The sequence below is a fragment of the Phyllostomus hastatus genome, unplaced genomic scaffold, assembly GCF_019186645.2.
Source record: "Phyllostomus hastatus isolate PE091 unplaced genomic scaffold, TTU_PhHast_1.1 phas_contig_17, whole genome shotgun sequence".
NCBI classification, from domain to species: Eukaryota; Metazoa; Chordata; class Mammalia; order Chiroptera; family Phyllostomidae; genus Phyllostomus; species Phyllostomus hastatus.
This window is the reverse complement of record NW_025333664.1, coordinates 38277170-38301343: the sequence shown is the minus strand read 5'-3', so window position 1 is coordinate 38301343 and position 24174 is coordinate 38277170. Positions and strand designations below refer to the sequence as shown.

Below are 24174 nucleotides of genomic sequence, written 5' to 3'. Positions count from 1 at the left end.
ACTCCACTGATAACCCCCATTTTACAGATGAGGAAAATAAGGCTCAGAGGTAAAGTAACATGTAATGACTGCACAGCTAGAATATGGTGAAGCTGTGATTTGAACTTGGGCAGTCTGACTTTGCAGTTTGAACAGAAGCTAAACAAAGTATTAGGTCTCTTTCTAGCAGGTTAAATGGCAAGTTAGTACATCATGCTCTGCAGACATTTCAGTCAACAGACCACATATATGTTGGTGGTCCCATTAGACTATAGTGGAGCTGAAAAATTTCTATTGTCTAGCAACACCGTCATAGCACAATGCACTACTCATGTATTTATGGTAATGCTGGTGAAAACAAACCTATTGTATTGCCTGTCACATAAAAGTGTAACACATAGTTATGTATCATACAAGTATTCGATCATGATAATAAACGACTGTTACTAGTTTATATATTTCTACACTATACTTTTATTGTTGTTTGAGAGTATATGTACCTCTTTCTACTTATGTTAAAAAAAAGTTTGCTGTGAAACAGTATGCCATGTTATGCTAGCAGCAGCCTCATACCTCTCATGCTTACTGCATTTCTTGAGTGCATCATTTTCTCTTGTGCTTGACTTACTCTCATGTTGTTGTATAAATTTAGTGTAGCCTAACTATACATTATTTGTAAAGTCTACAACAATGGACAGTAATGCCCTAGGCCCTCAGATTCAGTCACCACTCACTGACTCACCCAGAGCAACTTCCAATCCTGCAAAATCTGTTTATGATAAGTGCCTTATACAGGTGCACCATTTTTTATCTTTTTTTACTATATTGTTACTGTATTTTCTCCAAGTTTAGAATGTTCATCTACACAAATATTATTGTGTTACAATTACCTGCAGCATTCAATACAGTAACATGATGTAGAGGTTTATAGCCTAGAAGAAACAGAATATACCATACAGCCTGGTGTGTAGTAGGTTTATACAATCTAGATTTGTGTAAGCATACTCTATAATATTCACACAATGACAAAATCACCCAACAACACATTTCTTAGGATGTATCCCTATCATTAAGCAGTACATAATTGTATTTATACTTTAGGAGCCCAACTCAACAGGTGGGAGAAAAAGGGACAAGAAGGTAGAAAAGAAACAGGAAGCTAGGGTTGTATAGGAGTAGAGACAATGGGGAGGAGGAATCTAGGGATACCACTTAGGTGTAACTGAGAGGACACAATGGCCAAACAAATGGGAGGTAGCTTTGGAAAAAAAGAGGCAAGGAAAATTCAAGAGGCCCAGCTTGCACCACCAGTAGCAGTTGCACCTATTAATCTAGATCAGCTAGATCAGAAGAAATGGGAGGAAAGAGAGGCAGAGACAGAGATAAACACCATGCTAAATTCCAGATATGTCTTCCTCTTGTACTTCTGAGGAGGGCTATTCTGACTGAGAAAAAAAAATCAAACAATTGGGGAAAGAAATACTAATTTTGTTGGGTGTAACAATAAAACTGTGATTGTGTTCAAATAAGTCCTTATGCTTTAGAGATGTCTACTAAAGTATTTTAAGGTAAAATGATATGACAATTTGCTGGGGCACTAGATGGAAAAAGGAACAGAATATTGATAACTTCACAAGAAGACAAGCCCTGGAAGTGAGCAGTCTGAACAAATGCTGAAAGAAGAAATGCTGGAGCAAAGACGAAGAGGTTATGAATGAGGACACCAGGTCTGAAAAACAGTCCCTATGAAAATCATCACCCTTACAATAGGCCTTGTTTCCTAGGGAAACCAGCTGAGGCTCTGATCACTGGATGGGATACAATAGGCTACGAGATTTCAAAATTGAGCAAAGGATACCCACCAGCAGTTCAGCATGCAAAAGGTAAGTAGGAACCTACCTGAAGCTGAGCTGTCAGGAGCCCAGGAGTCCTCCCTTTGGAGGATTAGACAATCCTCTCTAGGTAGGCAGGAGCTGTAGCAGAGCAGAACGAGAACCAAAGGGTTCAAGAGAGTCTCTGGATACCCTCAAGATAGGATAGGGCTTCCTCTTCCTTAAAAGCATTAGGAATGGACTTGTCACATTAGAAAAGACTGTGGGCAGCTTGCTGGGAACAGAGCTGATATGTGGGCTGTGAACACTGCCTGCCCAAACATGCTACTGACACTGACCCTGAGCTGATCCTCTCTCAGCACTGCTCTTAATAAGTAAGTTAATATCTATCTGGCACTTAGTACATAAGAGACTGCTCCAGGAACTGTACAAGTTTTACTTCATTCTATCCTCACAACCCAATGAAGTATGATTTATTATCTCCATTTTACAAATAAAAAAAATGAGGCACATTGAGGTCAGTCTCTTGACCAAGGGGACAAAGCTATAAAGTGACAGAGCCTGGATGGAATCTGGCTGTGGAGGCCAGATTCCTGCTCTTCAACAGGGAAGTGATAAGAAACCACTATGGGTTGTAAGGGTCCTCAATGTATCAGTTTGAAATGAAATCAGGAGTGGTCACAAGGTGATAAACATTGAATCTGGGTGATGGGTCTATGCAGTTCTATCTACTTCTGTCTTAAATTTCTCCGTAATAAAAAGTTAAAATGAAACTTAAAATCCCAAAGTCTAGCCACACATGAGATGTGGGAATCTGTGATTCCTGTGGTCAGTGACAGTCCTCCGGATCTTTGAAAAACTTGCCCAGTGGGCCCCAGCCCCACTTCTTCCTTCAAGGCCCGAACCCAGGGGCAGCCTGCCAAATTGAGACCCTGATATCGCGCCAAAATGACCATTCTAACACATGGTCCAAATCAGGGATGTTTGACCAAGCTTGCCAACCCCTCACGCCGCCTCAGCAAAGCAGAGGGGTAGTGGTGCTGCCCAGCAAAACCCCAGTGGAAGGCCCCATCCCACCACATGAAGACAACGGGGAGGTACTCAGTTGCCTACTTACTCAGTTCCTCAAAACCCCCGGACTTGTGACATAAGAGACCCCCCTCCTCTCCCGACATCGTTATTTCGGCCAAGGCTGAACATGTCCTAACACACAGGAACTCTAGCATGAGATGCCGGAGCACAGCACCCACCACCACTGGGCTTCAAGGCTGAGCTTCACCCAGGTTGGAGATGCGCGCCCAGACCCCCAAATAAAACATCCGGTAGAGCACGGCCTGAGCCACGACAGCGCGTCCCCACCACTACCTCCTCACCCCGCCATCTGCGCCATCCTCAGCCCTAGCCCACAGACAAGCCTTTTAGACCTACCTTGTAGAGCAGGAGCACGGCTGAGGTAAAGGTGCCGCGGGAGCCTCACTCACCAGCGCCACCAAAGAACAAGGGGTCAATCCAGTTACCAGCTGGGGAATCTAGCTACTCCAGCAGCGCGGCGAAACTACACTACCCAAAATCCGCGGTATGACGCGAGGACCACACCTCCCAGGATGCTTGGCGCACCCAGAGGCGCGCAGACAGCCAGCGGCTCCAAATGGCTTCTGAGGAAGGCTTTTCTGTATAACTTGGTTCGGTCGCAGAATTACCACTGTGGTATTTGGATTTCCCCTCTTTTTTCTTAAAACCACGTTCACAAAACATGTACGGGGCCATGGGTACAGCTTTCCGTCGTGTCTGCAGCGCTTCTCTAACCCCTTCGCTCTAAAGACTTCACTCCCCAGTGATGCCTGAAATGAATTCCGTCTCTGGCAATGGGCCTGACCCTCGGCGCGCAGAAATGACGCGTCAAAGGAGGCTACTTTTAGGATTCTGGGATTGACAAAAAGGTCTGTGGTAGTTCAGCAGTGAATTTCTCAGCTCCTGCTGCAGATTACAGAGCTGTGCCAGGTATCCCTTGAGCGCCGGATAGATGTGGTCTCGTCCAATTCACGTATCTTTTTAACTCCATTAAACCCATGGCGAGACCGAAGCTGGGAGAGGGGGTTCATCATAGCAAATTAGACCCTAAGTCTGAGCACACGTGCTCTACCGGAACACTCCATTCCGGGTATCCTAAGACCTTATTCCTCTGTTAGATTCCGCAGAATTATGAGCAAACTCACTTCTCTCCTGGCGAATAGGAACAAGCTGAACCCGTTGTCGACTTGGCCGTCTGGATCTTTTGGGGGAGCTCTGGCTGAGAACAGGGCTGCGTTCTTGGACACCTCAACTGGGGAACTGGAGAGCAAGCCCCATTTCACTTTTGGGAGGGGGCCTTTACAACCGGACATCCTCTCACTTCTATTTACCTTATTTAGATAGGTTTTCTGAAACTTACGCTTTCTCTAGGAAGACCAAGAAAATTTCTACGTGTCCCAGAGAACCAGGAAGAGACGAGAATTTTTTTTTCTAAAATTTCTTCTTAGCTCTCGCAGGATTAATCCATTCCCTCTTACCGCCAGGCTGCTTTGTAGTGAATTCAATTCAGCCCTGGCCATGGATGAGTGCCTAGTTTTACTTAGAACCGTCTCACGACCTCTTTCACAGCCCCAACTGACTCAGTCATTTGCCTAAAAATTAGCTGTTGACCCATAAGGGTTCAGAGTAACCGTGCAGAGGCGCCCGTGTTTAAGTGTCCAGTGATGCCTGCTGTATTTTATGTGAAACGCAGAGGTCTCAGGGTCCTGGTAATAGAGACCAAGGACGACTTCCAAGATAAGGGCGTAGCTGAGTTCCAGTGAGGCCCATGGGTGAGAAGAGTTGGAGAAAAGCCAGTCTCCGGGTCTGAGCCACTGTGATGGTGGTTTTCAGTAGCAAATGGCGTTGCATCTGGTTGATTTTCTGTGCATATAAGTGAGGATGTCATCTAGCTATACACGGGTGGAATACAGATGTTTGGCTTAGCCAGCCTCGTGTTTCATATCTGAAAGAGTTAGCATTTAATAATTAAGGGTTTCCACATAGAAATCTAGATTGCCTGCTTTCTAAAAATCCTTCTTGCTTCTTCATCTCCTTCCCTATAGTACTTTCCACCCCACTCTACCCCACTCCACACCCCATCTGGAATACCTTGCTTGCTTCCCTGACGCTTCTAAACCCTATCAATCCTTCAAGACCAAATTCCCAGCTATCATGAAACCTTCCCTGATCTCTATCCTGTGGTGACTTCTTGAAATTCCTCTGACCCTGGCTACACCTGAAAGCTTTTATTTATTTCTGTTTAAAATTTTTAAATATAATTTAAAAACTTTTCACAGTGAAGATTGTATTGATGATGGTGTAGTATTTGCTGGTCTCAAACTTCCACAGGGAGATGTCCATGGTGATCTCTCTCTCTCTCTCTCTCTCTCTCTCTCTCTCTCTCTCTCCCTTGTTTGTCCAGCACCCAGACGCCCTTGCCCATCTCTGCTGCTTCCTTCTTGCACTTCTTGATGGTTCTCTTATTGATAACCCCATACTTGTAGATAAGATGCCCAGTGGTGGTGGACTTGCCAGAGTCCACATGGCCCATGATAATGATATTTATGAGGGTCTTCTCTTTGCCCTCATGGCAGTGGATTCACTAATCACTCTGAAGAAAAAGAAGCAAAGCTGAACCAAAAATCAGCAAGAAACACAGCAGCTGTGTACTGGAAGCTTTTAAAAATACAGTGCCTGAACACTACCTCCAAGAGATTTTGAGTTTGGGGAAGGGCCCTAGCATTCATTATTCATAGCAAAGCTGCTTTCACCTCAAGAAAGGAAAGTGACATGTGATAATGTAGAGGAAAAACCTGCTTTAGAAAATCAGTTGTTGGTTTGTTGTTGCTGTTACTGAAATGCATGTATATCATCTGGGATCTTGAAAACATAGATTCTAAATCAGCATGCCTGGGATGGAGCTCAAGCACCAGCATTTCTAACAAGCTTCCAGATGATATTGACTAAGCTTATTCTCAAAACACACTAGGTAGCAAAGATTTAATCCATTCGGGGGCTCAGATACTTGAAGTTAATAGTTACTGTATTTTGCTGTGTATAATGCACTCCCATGTATAATGTGCACCCAGGTTTTTGGCCCAGAATTTCATTTTAAAAATCTTTTGCTTTAATTTTTAATTCAATTTTTAATTTATTTACATTTAAATACTTGTTTTTCATATAATAAAAGAATTTTAGCATATATTTTTGAACATGGATATTGTTATTTCTTTCCAGAGTTACACTTTTTTATTGTATTTTATTGATTATGATATTATAGTTGTCCTAATTTCCCTCCTTTATTCCCCTTCTTGCACAACCCCTCCCACCCGCCTTACTCCCACCCTTAGTTCATGTCCATGGGCCATACTTATAAGTTCTTTGGCTTCTACATTTCCTATACTATTCTTAACCTCCCATTGTCTGTATTCTACCTACCATTTATGCTACTTATTCCCTGTACCTTTCCCCCATTCCCACCCTCCCCCTCCCTGCTGATAACCCTCCATGTGATCTCCATTTCTGTGATTCTATTCCTATTCTAGTTGTTTGCTTAGTTTGTTTGGGGGGTTTTTTTTGTTTTGTTTTTTTTATTCAGTTGTTGATAGTTCTGAATTGATTGTCATTTTACTGTTCCTATTTTTAATCTTCTTTTTCTTAGATAAGTCCCTTTAACATTTTCTGTCATAAGGGCTTGGTAATGATGAACTCCTTTAACTTGACCTTATCTGGGAAGCACTTTATCTGCCCTTCCATTCTAAATGATAGCTTTGCTGGATGGAGTAATCTTGGGCGAAGGTCCTTGCCTTTCATGTCTTGGAATACTTCTTTCCAGCCCCATCTTGCCTGCAAGGTTCCTATTGAGAAATCAACTGATAGCCTGATGGGAACTCCTTTGTAGGTAACTGTCTCCTTTTCTCTTGCTGCTTTTAGAATTCCCTCCTTATCTTTAATCTTGAGTAATTTAATTGATGTGCCTTGGTGTGTGCTTCCTCAGGTCCAGCCTCTTTGGGACTCTCTGAGCTTCCTGTAAATGTATTTCCTTTGCCAGATTGGGGAAGTTCTCCATCATATTTTCAAATAAGTTTTCAATTGCCTGGTCTTCCTCTTTCTGTCTGGCACCCCTATGATTGGGATGTTGGAATGTTTAAAGTTTGCCCTGGAGGTTCTTTACCAGGTTCCTAAGCCTCTCCTCATTTTTTTGAATTCTTGTTTCTTCACTCTGTTCTGGTTGAATGTTTATTTCTTCTTTCTGGTCCAAACTATTGATTTGAGTCCTGGTTTCCTTCCTGTCATTGTTGGTTCCCTATACATTTTCCTTTATTTCACTTTTCATAGCCTTCACCTTTTCCTCTATTTTGTGACCATATCCAACCATTTCTGTGAACATCCCGATTACCAGTGTTTTGAACTGTGCATGTGAGAGGTTGGCTATCTCTTCATCGCTTAGTTGTATTTTTTCTGGAGTTTAATCTGTTTTTTCATTTGGGCATTTTCCCCCCCTAGGCACTCCTGTTAATGTAGTAAGCGGTGGAGCCTTAGGTATTCACCAGGGCAGGCCAACCCATGGTCACCCAGTGGGTTGATAGTGTGCCACATACCGTGCATAGGAGGGGTCCAAGAGGGAACAGTGCCACTTGTGCAGCTCTCTGCTGGCTTTCAGTCACATCCTCTACTACCCACAAGAAATTGGGCCCTTCTAATGCTCATTCCCAGGTGGGTGGATTTGTGTACTTTCTAGGACTCTGTGGTCTCTCTCCAGTGAACCCTCCTGTGAGGCTGGGAGTTTCTCCTGCCATCGCAACCCCCACAGGTTTTTTCAGTCAGAAGTTTTGAGGCTGTATTTCATTTCATTGGAACTCTGGGTTGCAAAGTCTGTCTCATTACCCAGTTGTCCCTCCCAGTTTATCTGCATGCAAATGTAGGACTGCCCACTCTGCCAGCCGCTGCTTTGCTTGCCCCAGTCCTGCAGCTGCCTCCTTGCCGAGAGTCCTCCCTGCCTGGCTGCCCATCTCTGCCCCTCCTGCTGGTCCGGATGAATGTTTGTTTTTGTACCCCTTGGTTGTCAGACTTCCATACAGTTTGACTTCCTGTCAGTTCTGGTTGTGTGTTTTTTTGTTTTTAAATTTGTTGTTATCCTTCTTTTGGTTGTGGGAGGAGGCACAGTGTATCTACCTATGCTTCCATCTTGGCCTCTAGAGTTACACTTTTAATGCATAAGCATAAATAAAAGATTTAAAAACATTTATATAGATATTGAATTAGTAGTACTACCCATGTATACTGGGCATCCTTATTATTCACTCAGAAATTCAGGCAAAATAGTGAGCATTATACAGCAAAATATAGTACGTCAACTAACTCCAAATTCCTAAAACTGAGAAAGAGTATGGCCATATATTCTATCTTTACATGTAATTTTCCTATATTTAAAGCATCTTTAGTCCTGACCAGTGTGGCTCTGTCCTGTGAAGGGAAAGTTCACTGGTTCCATTCCCTATCAGGGCACATGCTTGGGTTGTGGGTTCGTTCCCTGTAGGGGAACGTAAGAGAGGCAACCAATCAATGTTTCTCTCTTACATTGATGTTTCTCTCCCTTCCCCTTTCTCTAAAAATAAATAAATAAAAATCTCTTAAGAGAAATAGGTTAGGAATTCTATATTTGCTTGTAAACCCCATAATAGCCAGACCAGGGCCTAGACTAGACAAATTATGCTGGTTCGATAGAGATCATTTAGCTTGGGACATTTGGTCCCAATTGGTTATATGATCATGGGCAAGTGCTTGCCCTCTCCAGGTTGGTCAAGTTAATGGTTTTGTAATTTAAGCAATAGCATCTAGATATTTATTTTCCTTCCCTTCTTTGGGGCAGCCTCCCTGCTCCCTTAATTCAAGCCATGACCAGAGCTGGAAACAATGAGGAGAGCTGGGTTTGTTACAGAAGGCTGTTATGGCCTTTAGGAATGTGACTGTATTTTAGGAAATGTGGAGGCTATGGAGTCCTGCACAGAAGAACCTATACAAAGAGGTGATGCTGGAGAACTACAGCAGGCTGGCCTCACTAGGTAACAATGGCTTCCCTTACAACTTAAAATCTGACCCACTGAGCAGCTTAAATGCAGAAACGGCAAAGGGTGGAGCAGCTGCCAAGCAGAGCTGACCTTTGCCTTTGGAGTGGACTTGACAACAACAATGTCCTTTTTTATGTGCCTCATCCCAATCCCTTAGGAGAGTCTTGGGGGGGCGGGGTTGGTACAGTTGAGAGTAGAGGGGTGTGTGTGTGTGTGTGTGTGTGTGTGTGTGTGTGTACATTTCAGGTCTGTTCTTCAGGCTGGATTCTCTTCCTAGATATTCTTGTTTCAAGTGGGGGGGGGGCGGACTTTTAGCCACCCAACAAGCAATAGACTTACTGTGCTGTCTTGCTAATCTGTGCCTCCCTTCCTCTACTCACTCCCTTTTCCACTGGTTAGGGTTTTCTCTTCAGAAGGTCCTTTATGCCACATTCTGGCCTTCTCTTACAGTTTAGTTCTGAGTTCTGAAATGGCACCTTAAACCCAAATCATACAGTCACTGCCTTTTCTTTACCTAGAAGCAGGAATTCCATTTTTTCAAACCAAAACTCTTCTCTAAGCATGGATGAACCAGGAAAACATCATGTTACGTGAAATAAATCAATCCCAATCCCAGAAAGACAAATACTATATGGATTCTCTTATCTGAGGCATCTAAAATAGTAAAAAATATAGTGGTAGACAATAGAATGATGGTTACCAGGATGCTGGGGAAGGGCAATATGGGGAGTTGTTCAATGGGTATAAAATTACAGTTATATAAGATGAGTAAGGTCCAGAGATCTGCCAAATAATAAAGAGCTTATAGTCAACAATAAGGTATTGCATATTTAAAAATTTGTCACGAAGGTAAATCTCATGTTACATACAATCACACACAGAACACAGGGAAGCTTTTGGAGATGAATGTATTTATTACCTAGTTGTGGTGATAGTAATATAAGTGTGTACATATGTCCAAACTCACCAAATTGTATTCACTAATTATATGCAGTTTTCTGTATACTAATTATGCCTCAATAAAGTTGAATGGAAAAGATTATTAAGGTCATAGCTGCATTAGGAACTGTAAGTAAGCATTGGATTTGTCACACTTTCTCTGGAATACCAATGAGGTATGTACTTTTTATTAGGATAGTCTATTTTAAAAACCATCAGCTATTGTAATAAGATTTATCCATTTAAAAAGTTAATTTATGTTTTTTAATCACAAAAAATATACCTCACAAGTAAATACAATAGGATATTTAATAACAGTTTGAGGTAAATAAGTTCATTTAATGGATTAAAAGTTTTAAAGGTATGTGGTTGGTATTACTCTTCCTTGAAAATACAACATGAATATTTCAGCTATACAGTATTTTAGCTTTTCCATAAAGCCTTGTTATACATAATTGTGTTAATATTAAATTATAGGACATAACTAATAACAAATAATATTTAATGTCCAGGTTGAATTAATTACACCTTTAAATTCTAACCTTAGGCATATTTTGTGATACTGACTTCTTGATATCTGATAAATACATTTATGGAATGTACCAAATTTACTCTGGTTGTACCCCTCCTGGCTTGAGATATTCATGCCAAGGTGTGATCACCACACAATGCTGGTTTTGGAGGCAGGAAGAAATCTACCCCTGAGGAATGTTTTTATGTCATTATTCAGTTTAATATGACTATACTCCTTGCTGAGATCTCAAATGACTTAATCTCTCATCAATGTGACTGTTGAAATACAGACCTACCAGAAGGCATTGGAGATAACTGGTTTCCACTGATTTGTGTCCAGGTATCCCCCTAGGTTTTGAGTGCTTCCATTGAGTAAACTACCTGTGATACCTGTCCCTTTGATGGAAATTGTGACCATGAAATCAGTGTCTACTATACAAACTCAACAGAACAGCTTTAAATCATTTGCTGCAAAGATGCCGGACAAGGAATTACCTTGGGATATTTATGGATCAAACCATCTGGCATTTATGTGTTGGCTATAACTTTTGTTTGTATTTGGATAAATGCTCATGAATGATAAAGTTGAAGAACAAGCCAGTTGATTATCTCAGGTAGGAAAAACACAACTGTCAAATTTTCTTTTACATGATATGTTGGCCAAATAGGAAGTTGGCTGAAGGATCCTCTATGAATGTTAGTTAGGTTATTTTTATCCTTATTCTTAATTGTTGCTGCTGTCACATGTATTGTTACTAAAATATTAAATACTTTGACAGAGCTACCAACCTATCAGTTCAAACCACAGGTGATTCTGTATCAAAAGGAAATTGAAGTGACTGATAAAAAAAACAACAACAAAGAAATCCAGTGAGAATGACACTGAAAACAGTGTGGAGCTGTAGAACTGAAACCTAATAGTTCAGCTATTTTTGTGGTCACGCTATCATTTTAAGAAAAGAAAGGACCAAAAGGAGGGACAGTAAATGGAAAGTATTTCATTTACAACAACACTTACTTAGAAGATAATAAAGCTGAATTCTGTCTCCCTGCAGCTAAATCTGTTAAAGAACCATGGACTTTAATGACCTCATTAGGCCAAAAACTTCTAGGATTCAACTCAAGAATTTACCTTGACCTCTGAAAAAGGGAACCTCTTTTAACTAATCATGTAACAGTTCTATGGATCTATCTAATCTATTCAGACTGCTAACTTTCAATCCTGGATGAACAGCCACAATAAAACACTCATTTTACTTTCTAACATTTTAAAACGTGTGAAATTTCCCCCTCAATGAGCAGCAATTTAGGAAGTTTTTTTCAGTACAGCACATAACAAACTAAGCTTTTTTTTTTCTTAAGCCCTAGTAGTTTTTTGTTTCATGTTAGAAACAAAACAATATTTTATATGAAAATCATGATACTGTGCTAAATGATTTACTACTAAAAGGACAAAAAAAGTAAGAAAATAAAACTTTCAACCTAAGTGAGAAAAAAATAGCAAAAAGAAACAAAGTTATAAATAAGCTTCAAGTAAAACAGACAGTGAAATTGTGATAAAACTTTTGAAATGGATAGAATGCCTGATACAGAGTGAGAGCTCAGTACCTTTTAGCTAGAGTTAATTATTGTTGTTTGTGGGAGGGTTCCACCCACAGCCACCACAGGTGAGAATAAGTCTACCAAGACATGATCTGCTTGGGGAGGAAAGGTGACCAATCTCTCAAAGGAGAAGGGCCAGGAACCTATTCCTCAGTGGACTTTTATTGGGCTTAATTTACATAGTAATACAGGGCATATATGTAAAGCTCATTAATCATTGTCAGGCAGTAATGATCAAACAATAGATAACATTCAAAGAACTCGAAGGGCTTATTTTAAGTCAGGGTCAGATAGCTAAAGGGCCATAAAACATTGGGGAAACAGACTCAACTAAGCTTGGACTCTTATCATTTAAATTGAGGGGATTAAACCCTGGGCTGGGATGGGAGTAAAAGGCAGAACACTGTATTTGAACAACAATTAAAATAAAAATAATAAAATGAAAGTATAAATAAATAAATAAATAAATACGTACATAGTATTAGTAAAGTAGGTTTCTTAGGATTTTATACATTCTCTCTTAGGTCTGATTGGCCCAGGGAACCCGCCCATTCTAGCATAGGACCACACCCACCTCCGGCATGTTTCAGGCTTAAGTCAGGCAGGGAAAGTAAGGCAGCCAAGAGATTAGGAAACTTCTTGGCAGACAGAATGAGGACTCAGGCTGTGTCAAAGCCAAGGGGTGAGGGTCCATCACCCCCTTTTGGGTATAGTCCCCCAAGTCCTTCCCTAAGGGCCCTTTTGTGACCATGCCTGTCTTAGGTTGTCCCTCCCTTGAGGAATCTTATATGTCATTGGCTGACTGGTCAGGCTTGGGGCCAAGCAGGGTGAAGTAAAGTGGGCAGAGGCAGCGCCTCTGCCAGGAAGATAAGCTTTGTCTCCAAGGTCTTTTTACTCAGCTTTAGCCTTGGGGGATTACAGCTTCTGAAACCAGGCAGAGTGTTTCCCAACAACTTTTTTTACATTCCCCTCTAATTTCCAGCTTTTTACCAGGTGTTTTTTTTTTTACAAACTTTATTGCACTTTTGTTCCTGATAGTGTGTGGTTTGCTTAGAAAAACATGTCAATGAGTAGAATTTTTTAATTTGGAAAGAAATACTGTATTTTTCAGACTATAAGACACACTCCCCCCCCCCCCAATTTGGGAGTAATAATGGTTGTTAATGCTGCTGTTGAGTTCTGTTTACATTTATGTTGGTGAAATATTATGTTATTTATGTTATTAAATATTTTACCACTTTTTTGCTTCAAAATTTGCTTTTCTATTTTCCTCTAAAACCTATGTGTGTCTTATGGTTCAAAAAATACGGTACTTTTTTATGGGGAGTGGTGGGGAAAAGGCAGAAAAATTGTACTTGAATAATAATAAAAAATGTTGAAAAATTTTTTTAAAAATTAAAAAAAACTTTTTTACACTTTAGATTTTTTTATTTCAAAATATTTTTAAACTTAACAGAAAGTTGCAAAAGGAGTACTCAGAACACCAATACACACTTTACCCAGATTTACCTTTTGCTAACATTTTGCCCCAGGTTCCCTTATTCGCCCAGGTGAGCAAGCTTTCTTTCTCTTCAACTTTCTCCACCTCTCTCTGTCTCTCCTTCTTCCTCTGCCTCTCCACATTTCCTCCCCATATATACATATATTTTATATTTTTAATTTTATATATATACTTTTTTCCTGAACCATTTGTAGGTGGCACACACCACTGATGCCTAGATATGTCAGTGTTTACCATAGTAGTTACCTGGTTTAGTGAATTTAACCCCAATGTAATGCTTTTACATAACTTGCCACCCATATTCCAATTTGACAGTTGACCCAATGATGTGTTTCGTTATGGTTACAAAGCTATGTCCTTCTGATGCCAGCACTCCTTCCATATTTTCCAGTTGGCACTAGGCATTTAAATAGGATGCAATTTTAAAAGAGAAAATACAGTACTTCCAGGTAGAAGTGAGAGATGAATGTGCAAACTCCTGATAACATTGTCACTGGACCTATTAAGAGATGCAGAGAGCTGAAAAGACAGAGAATGGAGCATTAGGTGGGGAGTGGCAGAGGCAAGTCTGCTGAGGAAAATTGGGGCTCCATGAACTTTCTTACTTGCCTGGCTGAGGTGTCCAAATTCAATCCTGCATATTTGTGAACTTATGAGATCATAACAACACAAAACTTAATTGCTGAGAAAAGGAAATTTACTGGTATATTAATTTTTAGTTAAATACTGCATCAGTGTGCTCATATATTGCTATTTTCACAAAAGCTGATTGTCCCTTAATAAGTTAATTTTTTTTATCATATTTACAATTAAACAAGACTGAGAGCATCATAATCAGATTTAAATAAAACAATAACAACATAGCAGTGAGGAGCAGACGGAAGAGATTAGGAGCAATAAGTAGATAAAAAGTAAGGGACTGGTGGTAGCTCTGGTAAAGATTAGTGAGATTTATTATTGATGGGTAATTGGGAGTCATCAGAAAACCCACCTTATGTAAACTAGAGCTTCTCAGAGTTGATTATGCTGGTGATCCTGATAAGATGCAGATTGTGATTTCAGGACCTGAGCTCCCCAGTAAGGGAGATGCAACTGGTTGAGGCCCATGCTCAGAGTGGTCATTCTCAAGGAGTCATGTAAATGACAGGGAGATGCGGATAAAGTGAACTTCAAAAGGAGCAGGCAAGTGAAATCTGTCCTGGAAATAGGTTGACAAAATACCATGGTCTTGATGAAGATTCAAAGTGACTACCTAATGCTCCTGTTGGAATTTTGGTCCCTAGTAGTTCTGCAAGGTCCCAATGACTCAGGTGTGACTCCATCTCAGGTAACAGTGACAATTTTTTAAGCTCTTTCAGGAGCCAGTTACTGTGCTTTACCCACATGTCATTAAACCCTCATAACATCAAAATGGTGATTACCCCCTTTTATGTATGGAAACACAGAAGCTTACTGCTGGTGGGTAATTTGCCCAAGGTCATGTAACCAGGAAGTTGCAAAACCCAAGCCTGAACCATTGTCTGGCTTCAAAACCTACTCTTACCACAATTAATTAAGTGCCCACCACACACCATGCATAGGGCTCATTAAATGGATGTATTGTACCCTCTGCCCTCCCTCAGCACAAACCAATGGAGAGAAAAATGTGTCTGCAAGTAATTGCCATCCTACCATGCTAGTAGAGAAATATACCACAAAGGAATTAGCTTTCTACTATGTATCCTTCTTTGGTTAGAACTTTAATAATTTTTTTTTTACAAAGTAGAATCTTGAAAGTTGAATAAGCTGGGGTAACATTATATTGAAAGATAACAAATGATTGAATCTACCTTAATTCTTTTCCTCCCAAAGTTTTACCATGGAAAAATTTCTAACATAACAATTGGGAGAATCATATAGTGAATAGCCAGATGCCCACCACAGTGAACATATACTGTATTTTTGTCACACACCTCTGTTTGTTATCCCTCTATCCATCCATCTAATTTTTAAATACAGCTCAAAGTTTGAGATATCACTTCACCCCTAAACACTTCAGCATGCATATCATTAACTAGAGTTGGAGTGTTGCATGGGCACACTCTTCACACCAAGGTACACACATCAACACATTTGATCAAGGAGCATCATATTCCTTGTAAGAGCAGAGTAACCCCAGAGTAGGAGATTCAATGGCTTAGAGCAGTTGGCCCCAACCTGGAGCTCAGAGTTACCTTTGAACCCTTATTATTATTTTTAATGATACATTTAGTTTCCATAAGGCAGCACAGACTGACAAAAATAGCTCTCCCTCTTGGCTTTTATCTGTTATATAATTATAATAGCTAACATTTCCAGAATATTTGTTCTTTCTCAGTCATTGTTTTAAGTAGTTTACACATTATCAACCAATGGTCATTGGCACCAATTCAGTGCCAACAGGAATTACCAATTTTGGATGCAGTGAAGAAGGAAACTTTATTCAGTTCAAAACAGCTTAACTGTGATACAGCATGGTTGTGTAAACAACACAGCCACAAGGCAGCCCTGGGATCAGGCAGCCCTGTGGCCATATGGCCTTGGTGCTAGGACCCTTTCCAGCTGGATAGCTCTGCTCTGCTCCTCACTGGTCTTCCATGCTTTGCTCTGTGCCAGTCTTCTTTGTGCTGTGTCATGCTGATCTTCTCCTTTCTGCTCCTGCAAGACACCTTTGGTGTTTCAGCTCAGCCAGGGACACACAGTCTTTAGCCTTCAGTGGAAAGGAAAAGTATGCTCTCAGAGCCAGAGGGAAACTGGTTCACATGTACAGAAGTTCCTGCCCTTGACCCCTAGTTGGTCTATCCTCATGAAAATGAGGACTCCAAATCCTCCCAGTTTGGCCCAAAAAAAGACACTGTCCTGATTGGTCACAATAGAGCTGCTCTGGTTGTTTGGAGCTGTGCAGCTCCAGTGTGGACTGGGAAAGCCTTAATCCTGTTGGTTGAAATATGATCCCAGGAAGCCCTTTATAAAGGGGAGTGAAGGCAGGAAGTTCAGTGCAGGCTTTTTCCTGAAGTGCAGTTTGTGTGAGAGGCACCTATGTAGAAATGGTTGCTAGGCTCTGTGTTGTTGTTATTTTGAACCCAGTGGGCCACCACGAGCACTTCTTACTAGGTGGCTTCTTTCTCAGGATTCACAAGATGTAATTTCATTTGATAATATTACTCAGTAGCATAACCTCTCATAGTAGCTGTGTCTGTACTTTTAAAGGGGAAAAAACACATTGCCCTCTAACTGTGTACATTATTTGGTAGGTTAAAAACATTAATAATATGAGGACTATGGAGGGAATGTCTATTAGGCTAAAAAGAGGCAAGCCTCTCTTTAGTTATTAAGAAAAATGATTCCTGGGGAGCCCTTGGACCCCCCAAATAATAGTTTATTTAAAAAATAATTTTTAGAAAAGATTCTCAGTATGGCTAGCTATCAGAGAGATGCAAGTTAAAACCACAATGAGATACCACTTCACACTTGTTAGAATGGCCATCATAAACAAAGCAACAAGCAAGAAGTGTTGGAGAGGTTGTGGAGAAAAGGGGACCCTAGTGCAATGTTGGTGGGGTTGCAGATTGGTTCAACCACTATGGAAAACAGTGTGGAATTTTCTCAGAAAACTAAAAATGGATCTGCCTTTTGACCCAGCAATTCCACTGCTAGGATTATATCCTAAGAATCCTGAAACACCAGTCCCAAAGGACCTGTGCACCCCAATGTTCATAGCAGCACAATTCACAATAGTCAAGTGCTGGAAGCAACCTAGGTGCCCATCAGTTAATGATTGGATCAAAAAACTATGGTTCACTTACACAGTGGAATTCTATGCAGCAGAAAGAAAGAAGGAGCTCCTATCCTTTGCAACAGTATGGATGGAACTGGAAAGCATTATGCTAAGTGAAATAAGCCAGGCAGTGAAAGACAAATACCATATGATCTCACCTTTAACAGGAACCTAATCAACAAAACAAACAAACGAGAAAAATATAACCAAAGGCACTGAAATAGAGAAGAGGCTGATAGTGACCGGAGGGGTGAGGGGAGGAAATTTCAGGGGAAAAGGGGAAGGGTTTATGGGAACAAGTATAAAGGACACATGGACAAAAACTAGGGAGGATGAAATGGGAGGGAGGTGGGGAGCACTGGGGTGGTGGGCTGGGATGGGAGTAAAAGAAAGAAAACTGTACTTGAAAACCAATTATAATAAAAAAATAAAAAAATAATTTTAAAATCACATTAAAAATATAAGTGGTTCACAATGGAAGGTGAAGGTATAAGTAATAAGAAGTGGGCATAATAAATTTATGATAAGTCATTCTTAATTTTAAAATGCATATATAAATATATTACTGTGTTTTTAACTCTTTTGCAACTCTTTTGCATTATTCACTTAAAAAAGAAAATCAAAGCCCTGGCTGGCGTAGCTCAGTGGATTGAGCACGGGCTGCGAACCAAAGTGTCACAGGTTCGATTCCCAGTCAGTGTACATACCTGGGTTGCAGGCCATGACCCCCAGCAACCGCACATTGATGTTTCTCTCTCTCTCTCTATCTCCCTCCCTTCCCTCTCTAAAAATAAATAAATAAAATCTTAAAAAAAAAAATCAAGCAATATAGAACTGCATGAAGAAAGAAATCAGAGTGTGTAGGAAGTTGGCGATGAGGTAGGTGGGAGCAGATTCCACTTCCTCCTACACATGGGAGAAAAACCTAGCCGATCTATGGAGGAACAGAGCAAACAGTCAACAGTACTCCAGCATATATGACAATAAGAGGCCAAAAATTGTAGTGGACACTGAAAAACCAGACAGTAACAGGAGTGCTTCAGGACAATAAGGTCCCAGGGACCAGCTCGGGGACCAGGGTGGCTGCAGCCCCAGGGTGCAGCCCCAGGACCAGTGCCCGCTGGGTCTGACACATGGTCCTCGAAAGAGAGGAGGGTCAACTGCTCCCTCCCTGGCCAAACAAGGTTTAAGCAGCACCAGGAGAAACCTGATAGCTTGAAGTCACAGAGAGGGGAATACGGACAAAGTGGCAAACACAGAGGGGCTGTGATCACCCCCAGAGTCTGTAGACACCGGCTCAGGAGTTTAAAGTCTTGCAGTGATGGGCCCTGACCCCGATAGTCACCAGTCTGGCTGGAGAATTGGGCTGAACAGAGGGGAAAGCTTGAGGAGGAGAAATTTCTCAAAAAGAAAAACTGTTTAGGGAATTCTTCTGCAAGAGCCACTCCGGCCTCCTCGCCACCCAGTCTGGCAGCGATCCCGAGGTTGCACAGAAGTTTGCGGGGAAGGCCCTGTGCACTCCCATAGCACTGGGAAGAGGGCAAGCCCAAACCCAGGGCACCAAGGCACCCCAACCCACAGCAGTAACCCTGGGGAAAGAGTGCTCTGAGGAAGACCTGGATCCCACACCCAAGGTGCCAGGGAGAGGCATCAGGCTAGCTCTGGAGAGATTGCTTTACAAGACTATCTGAGTACAGATCCAGAAGGGTGAAAAGCCATACCAATCGCCCCTCAGCCTGCTGCAGCCAGCAAAACCAGAAAAACTGGTTTGGCCAGTTTGAAACCAACAAGAGGTGTTTTGTTTTGTTTTTAACTAATCTTTTATTTTTTTAACTTTTATTATTGTTTTATCTTTCAGTTCCTCTTCCTCTCTTTCCTTCTTTCTTGTTTTATTCCTTCTAACTTTCTTTCCAATTTTATCTTCTTCCTCCCTTCTTTGGCTTTTTTTTTAAATACCCACACGTGAGACAAAAAAAAATCTGGAATTGCAAAAGAACCAGAGTTGGACCCAAAGAAGGGGCATCCCAATAGCTGAGACAGTGAGACACATTTCACTTTGCTACTACAGAGAACGTGCAAGTTATTGCATATTTGTACTATTATTTTCTTCATTATTCTTACATCTCTTATTTTAATAGTATTTTTGTATTCCTCTTCTTTCTGTATAGTCTTCTTTGCTTGGCTGGTTATATTGTATCATTTGACAGGTTTCCCCTGTTCTCACTTTCATAGTGTATTGCTAATTTACTGTCCTTCACTTTGTGTTCCATTAGCACACTACTCAAGGTCCTATACTCCCTATCCTTGTTACCCAGATCTCATAGATTCTGTCATTTGATTGTTGCTCTAATATTGTTGTAAATAATAGCTATTCCATACACTTGTAAATACTTCACAACACCCCCCACCCCCCGCAAGATCTTAGCCCGCTTCACAGTTTCCTAAACTCTATTACTGTAGTTGTTAACTCTATTCTCTCACACACTACACCTATTTGCTATCCTTTACTCTCACCTTACCTCAGAATTTGACCTCCCACAACCTCACTGCTTTCTAGATCCAACTCACAATCCTTCCCTCCCCAACAGGAATCTTATTTTCTTTCCATCCTTTCTAAAAAGTGGTTAGTTGGGTGGAAGATTACAGTTAACACCATACATAGCCAAAGGATCTCCTGTCTTCTCTACTGGCTGTTACCGTAAATATCATAGAATACTGTCTGGCTGTCTTAAACCATTTTGCCTTCCCCCTCCAACTGATCACAAAAAAGAGTAGGTGGAAGTGGTGAACACCAGGATACCCACTGGAATAGGAAGCCCAACAACAAAGGAACCACCAACAAATAACAACAGAGGAAGGTGAAGGAGGAAGTAGAAACCACACAAACCTCAATCCAGGACTTATCTGGAAATATAACTAAATACTGGAGAAACTACCCAATACAATCAACTGAACAAGAGCAAGAAAGAATCCTCAAAGCCTTGTACACATGGAAGAACCAGTTTCCACACAACATGCCCTCACCAGCACATCAAAATACAAGAAGTTGTGGACAGAGTGACCCTCAGTGAACCTGATGGTGAGAAGGACCCACCAAAGAAAGATTCAACAGCAATCAAAACTCAAAGACAAACACAGAGCCAACCTAAACGACAGCCCAAGACCAGTGAGCTCAGAAGATCAAGGAGACTGCACCACTGAACCTCACAGGTATTCTACCACAGAAGTTCACAGCATAAACCCAGGGAGCCAGAACAGATCAATTAAAGAAGCAGAGGCCAACAAGAAGAGTCTCACAAACAATGAGAAGACAAAGAAACAATCCCCAAGTGAAGGGAAAGGAGGAAGCCTCAGAAAGAATGATAAATGAAAGAAATAGAGTCAACTCAACTACCAGATATTGAGTTCAAAGCAATGGTTATCAGGAAGCTCAATGTGTTCCCAATGAGTTATCAGAGACTACAAGGAAACTACAACAAACACACTGCAAACTATATCAACATGAAAAAAGAAGTAGAAACTACCAACAGGGCCAAGAGTAAATGAAGAATACAATTTCTGAACTGAAGAACAGAGCAGAAGAAATCAAAAGCAGGATTGATGAAGCAGAAGATCAGAGCAGTGAGCTAGAGAACAAAGTAGGAAAAAAAAAACACCCAGAAAGAGCAAGAAAAGGAAAAGAGGTTCAGAAAGAATGAAGAGGGATTAAGAGAAATGCAAGACAATAGGAAATGTAATAATATACGTATAACAGGGATACCAGAAGCAGAAGAAGAAGAGCAAGGGATATAAAACCTATTTGAAAAAGTGCTGATGGAAAAGTTCCCTAATTTGATGAGAGAAAAAAGTCACACAAATCCAGGAAACACAGGAAGTCCCAGTCAAGAGGAACCCAAAGAGGCTCACTTCAAGACACATCATAATTAAAGTGGAAAAATTCCAAGACAAAAAGAGAATCTTAAAGGCAGCAAGGGAGAAACAGGAAGTAACATACAAGGGAGCCCTGATAAGACTAGCAGCTGACTTCTCAATGGAAACACTCCAAGCCAGAAGAGAATGGCAAGAAATATTCCAAGTAATGAGAACCAGAGGTCTGTGACCAAGACTACTTTACCTAGCAAGGCTCTCAATGAAGATAGAAGGCCAAATAAGAAGCTTCCCAGATAAAAGAAGTATAAAAGAATATACCTCCACCAAACCAGCTCTGCAAGAGATGCTAATGGGACTGGTCTAAGGAAACGAAGGAAGAGAGAGGGAGGGAGAGAGAGAGAGTAATGGAGAGAGGGAGAGAGAAGAACACAAGTATGAAAGTGGCAATAAATAAGTACCTATCAATAACCTTAAACGTAAATGGATTAAATGCTCCAATCAAAAGACATAGAATAACTGAATGGATGAGAAAGCATGACCCACACATATGCTGCCTACAGGAGACCCACCTCAGAACAAAAGACCTATACAGACTGCAAGTGAAGGGCTGGAAACAAATATTCCAAACAAATGGACAGGAAATAAAAGCCGGAGTAGCAATACTCATATCAGACAAAATAGACTTCAGAAAAAGGGCCATAAAGAGAGAACCAGAAGGTCACTTCATAATACTCAAGGGAAGAATCCACCACAAAGACACAAACATTGTAAATATATATGTACCCAACATAGGAGCACCCAAATAAAGAAAGAAAATCTTAGAGGACTTCAAGAAAGATATTGACAGCAACACAATTATAGCGGGGATTTTAACACTCAACTGTCAAAAATGGATAGGACTTTCAAACAAAATATCAACAAAGATATTGTGGCACTGAACAATGCCCTAGATGAAATGGACTTAACTGATATATATGGAGCCCTTCATCCCAAAGAAGCTAAATACACATTCTTTTCAAATGCACATGGAACATTTTCAAAGATAGAACACATGATAGGACACAAAACAAGCCTCAACAAATTCAAGAAATTGGAAATCATATCAAGCATTTTCTCCAGCCACAAGGGACTGAAACTAGAAACCAAACCCAAGGGAAAGAACACAAAACACTCAAAATCATGGAGATTGAATAGCATGCTACTAAACAATGAATGGGTCAAGAATGAAATTAGGGAAGAAATAAAAAAGTTTCTGGAACCAAATGAAAATGAACTGACAACAACCCAAAACTTATGGGACACAGCCAAGGCAGTTCTGAGAGGGAAGTTCATAGTGATACAAGCCTACCAAAAGAAGATAGAAACATTTCAAATAAACAACCTGACCCTATGCGTACAAGAACTAGAGGGGAGGGGGCAAAGAGAGCCCAGAGCAAGTAGAAGGAAGAAAATAACCAAAATCAGAGCAGAATTAAATGGCATAGAGACTATAAGTACACTTCTAAGGATCAATGAATCCAGGAGCTGGTTTTTGAAAAGATAAACAAAATCACAAGCCTTTAGAAGCAGGCTCATCAAGAAACAAGGAGAGAGGATCCAAACAGACACAATAAGAAATGAAAGAGGGGAGATTACAACTGACACTACAGAAATACAAAGGATTTTAAGAAATTACTATGATGATCTGTATGCCAAGAAATTTGAAAACCCAGATGAAATGGACAAATTTCTGGAAAAATATAATCTTCCAAAACTCAGTGAAGAAGAAGCAGAAAGCCTAAACAGACCAATAACAGCAGATGACATTGAAGCGATAATCAAAAAACTCCCAACACACAAAAGCCCTGGACTGGATGGTTTCACAGGAGAGTTCTACAAAGCATTTAGGAGGAGCTAACCCCTATTCTTCACAGACTATTCCAAAAAATCCAAAATGATGGAAGACTCCCAAACTCTTTTTATGAGGCCAGCATCATCCTAATCCTAAAAACAGATAAAGACACAACAAAGAAAGAAAACTTCAGGTCAATATTGCTGATGAACATAGATGCTAAAATCCTCAACAAAATATTGACAAACCACATCCAACAATGTATTAAAAAGATCATACACCATGACCAAGTGGGATTCATCCCAAGGATGCAAGGATGGTTCAATATTCGCAAGTCAGTAAATGTAATACATCACATAAACAAAAACAAAGACAAAAATCACATGATCATATCAATAGATGTGGAAAAACATATGATAAGGTACAGCACCCATTTATGACAAAAACACTGAACAAAGTGAGAATAGAAGGAGGATTACTCAAAATAATAAAGGCCATGTATGAGAGACCTACAGCCAACATCATACTCCATGGGCAAAAACTAAAATCTTTTCCACTAAGGTCAGGAACAAGACAAGGTTGTCCACTTTCACCATTTCTATTCAATATAGCACTGGAAGTTTTAGCCACAGAGATCAGACAAGAAACAGAAATAAAAGACATTCAAATAGGAAAGGTTGAAACAAAACTGTCACTGTTTGTGGATGACATGATAGTGTACACAGAAAATCCTGTAGACTCCACCAAAAAACTGTTCAACCTAATAAATGAATTTGGCAAAACAGTGGGATACAAAGTCAATATCCAGAAATCAAAGGCATTTTTGTACACCAACAGTGAGACAGCAAAAGCAGAAATCAAGAAAAAAATCCCATTTGATATAGCAAAAAGAAAAATAAAATACCTAGGAATAAACCTAACCAAAGAGGTAAAAGACCTGTATCCAGAAAAGTATACAACAGTAAGGAAAGAAATCAAGGAAGACACAAACAAATGGAAACACATACTGTGTTCATGGATCGGAAGAATTAACATAATAAAAATGGCCATACTATCGAAAGCAATTTGCACATTCAATGCAATACTTATTTAAATACCAATGGCATATTTCACAGTCATAGAACAAACACTTAAAAAATTTATTTAGAACCATAAACAACCCCAAATAGCTGCTGCAATTTTGAGAA

At 40.4% G+C, this 24174-nt stretch overlaps 1 protein-coding gene across 1 annotated transcript in view; it reads right to left on the bottom strand.

Moving 5' to 3' along the window:
- Window positions 1-3549, bottom strand: part of ZNF133 (zinc finger protein 133) — a 44259-nt gene extending 40710 nt beyond the window's left edge. Inside the window, exons 1-2 of the mRNA XM_045833599.1 lie at window positions 3240-3549; window positions 1879-1952 (exon numbers count right to left, since the gene is read on the bottom strand). The gene's annotated coding sequence lies outside the window, so the exon portion shown is untranslated. The remainder of the gene's footprint in view (window positions 1-1878; window positions 1953-3239) is intronic.
- Between the last annotated feature and the right edge of the window lie 20625 nt (window positions 3550-24174).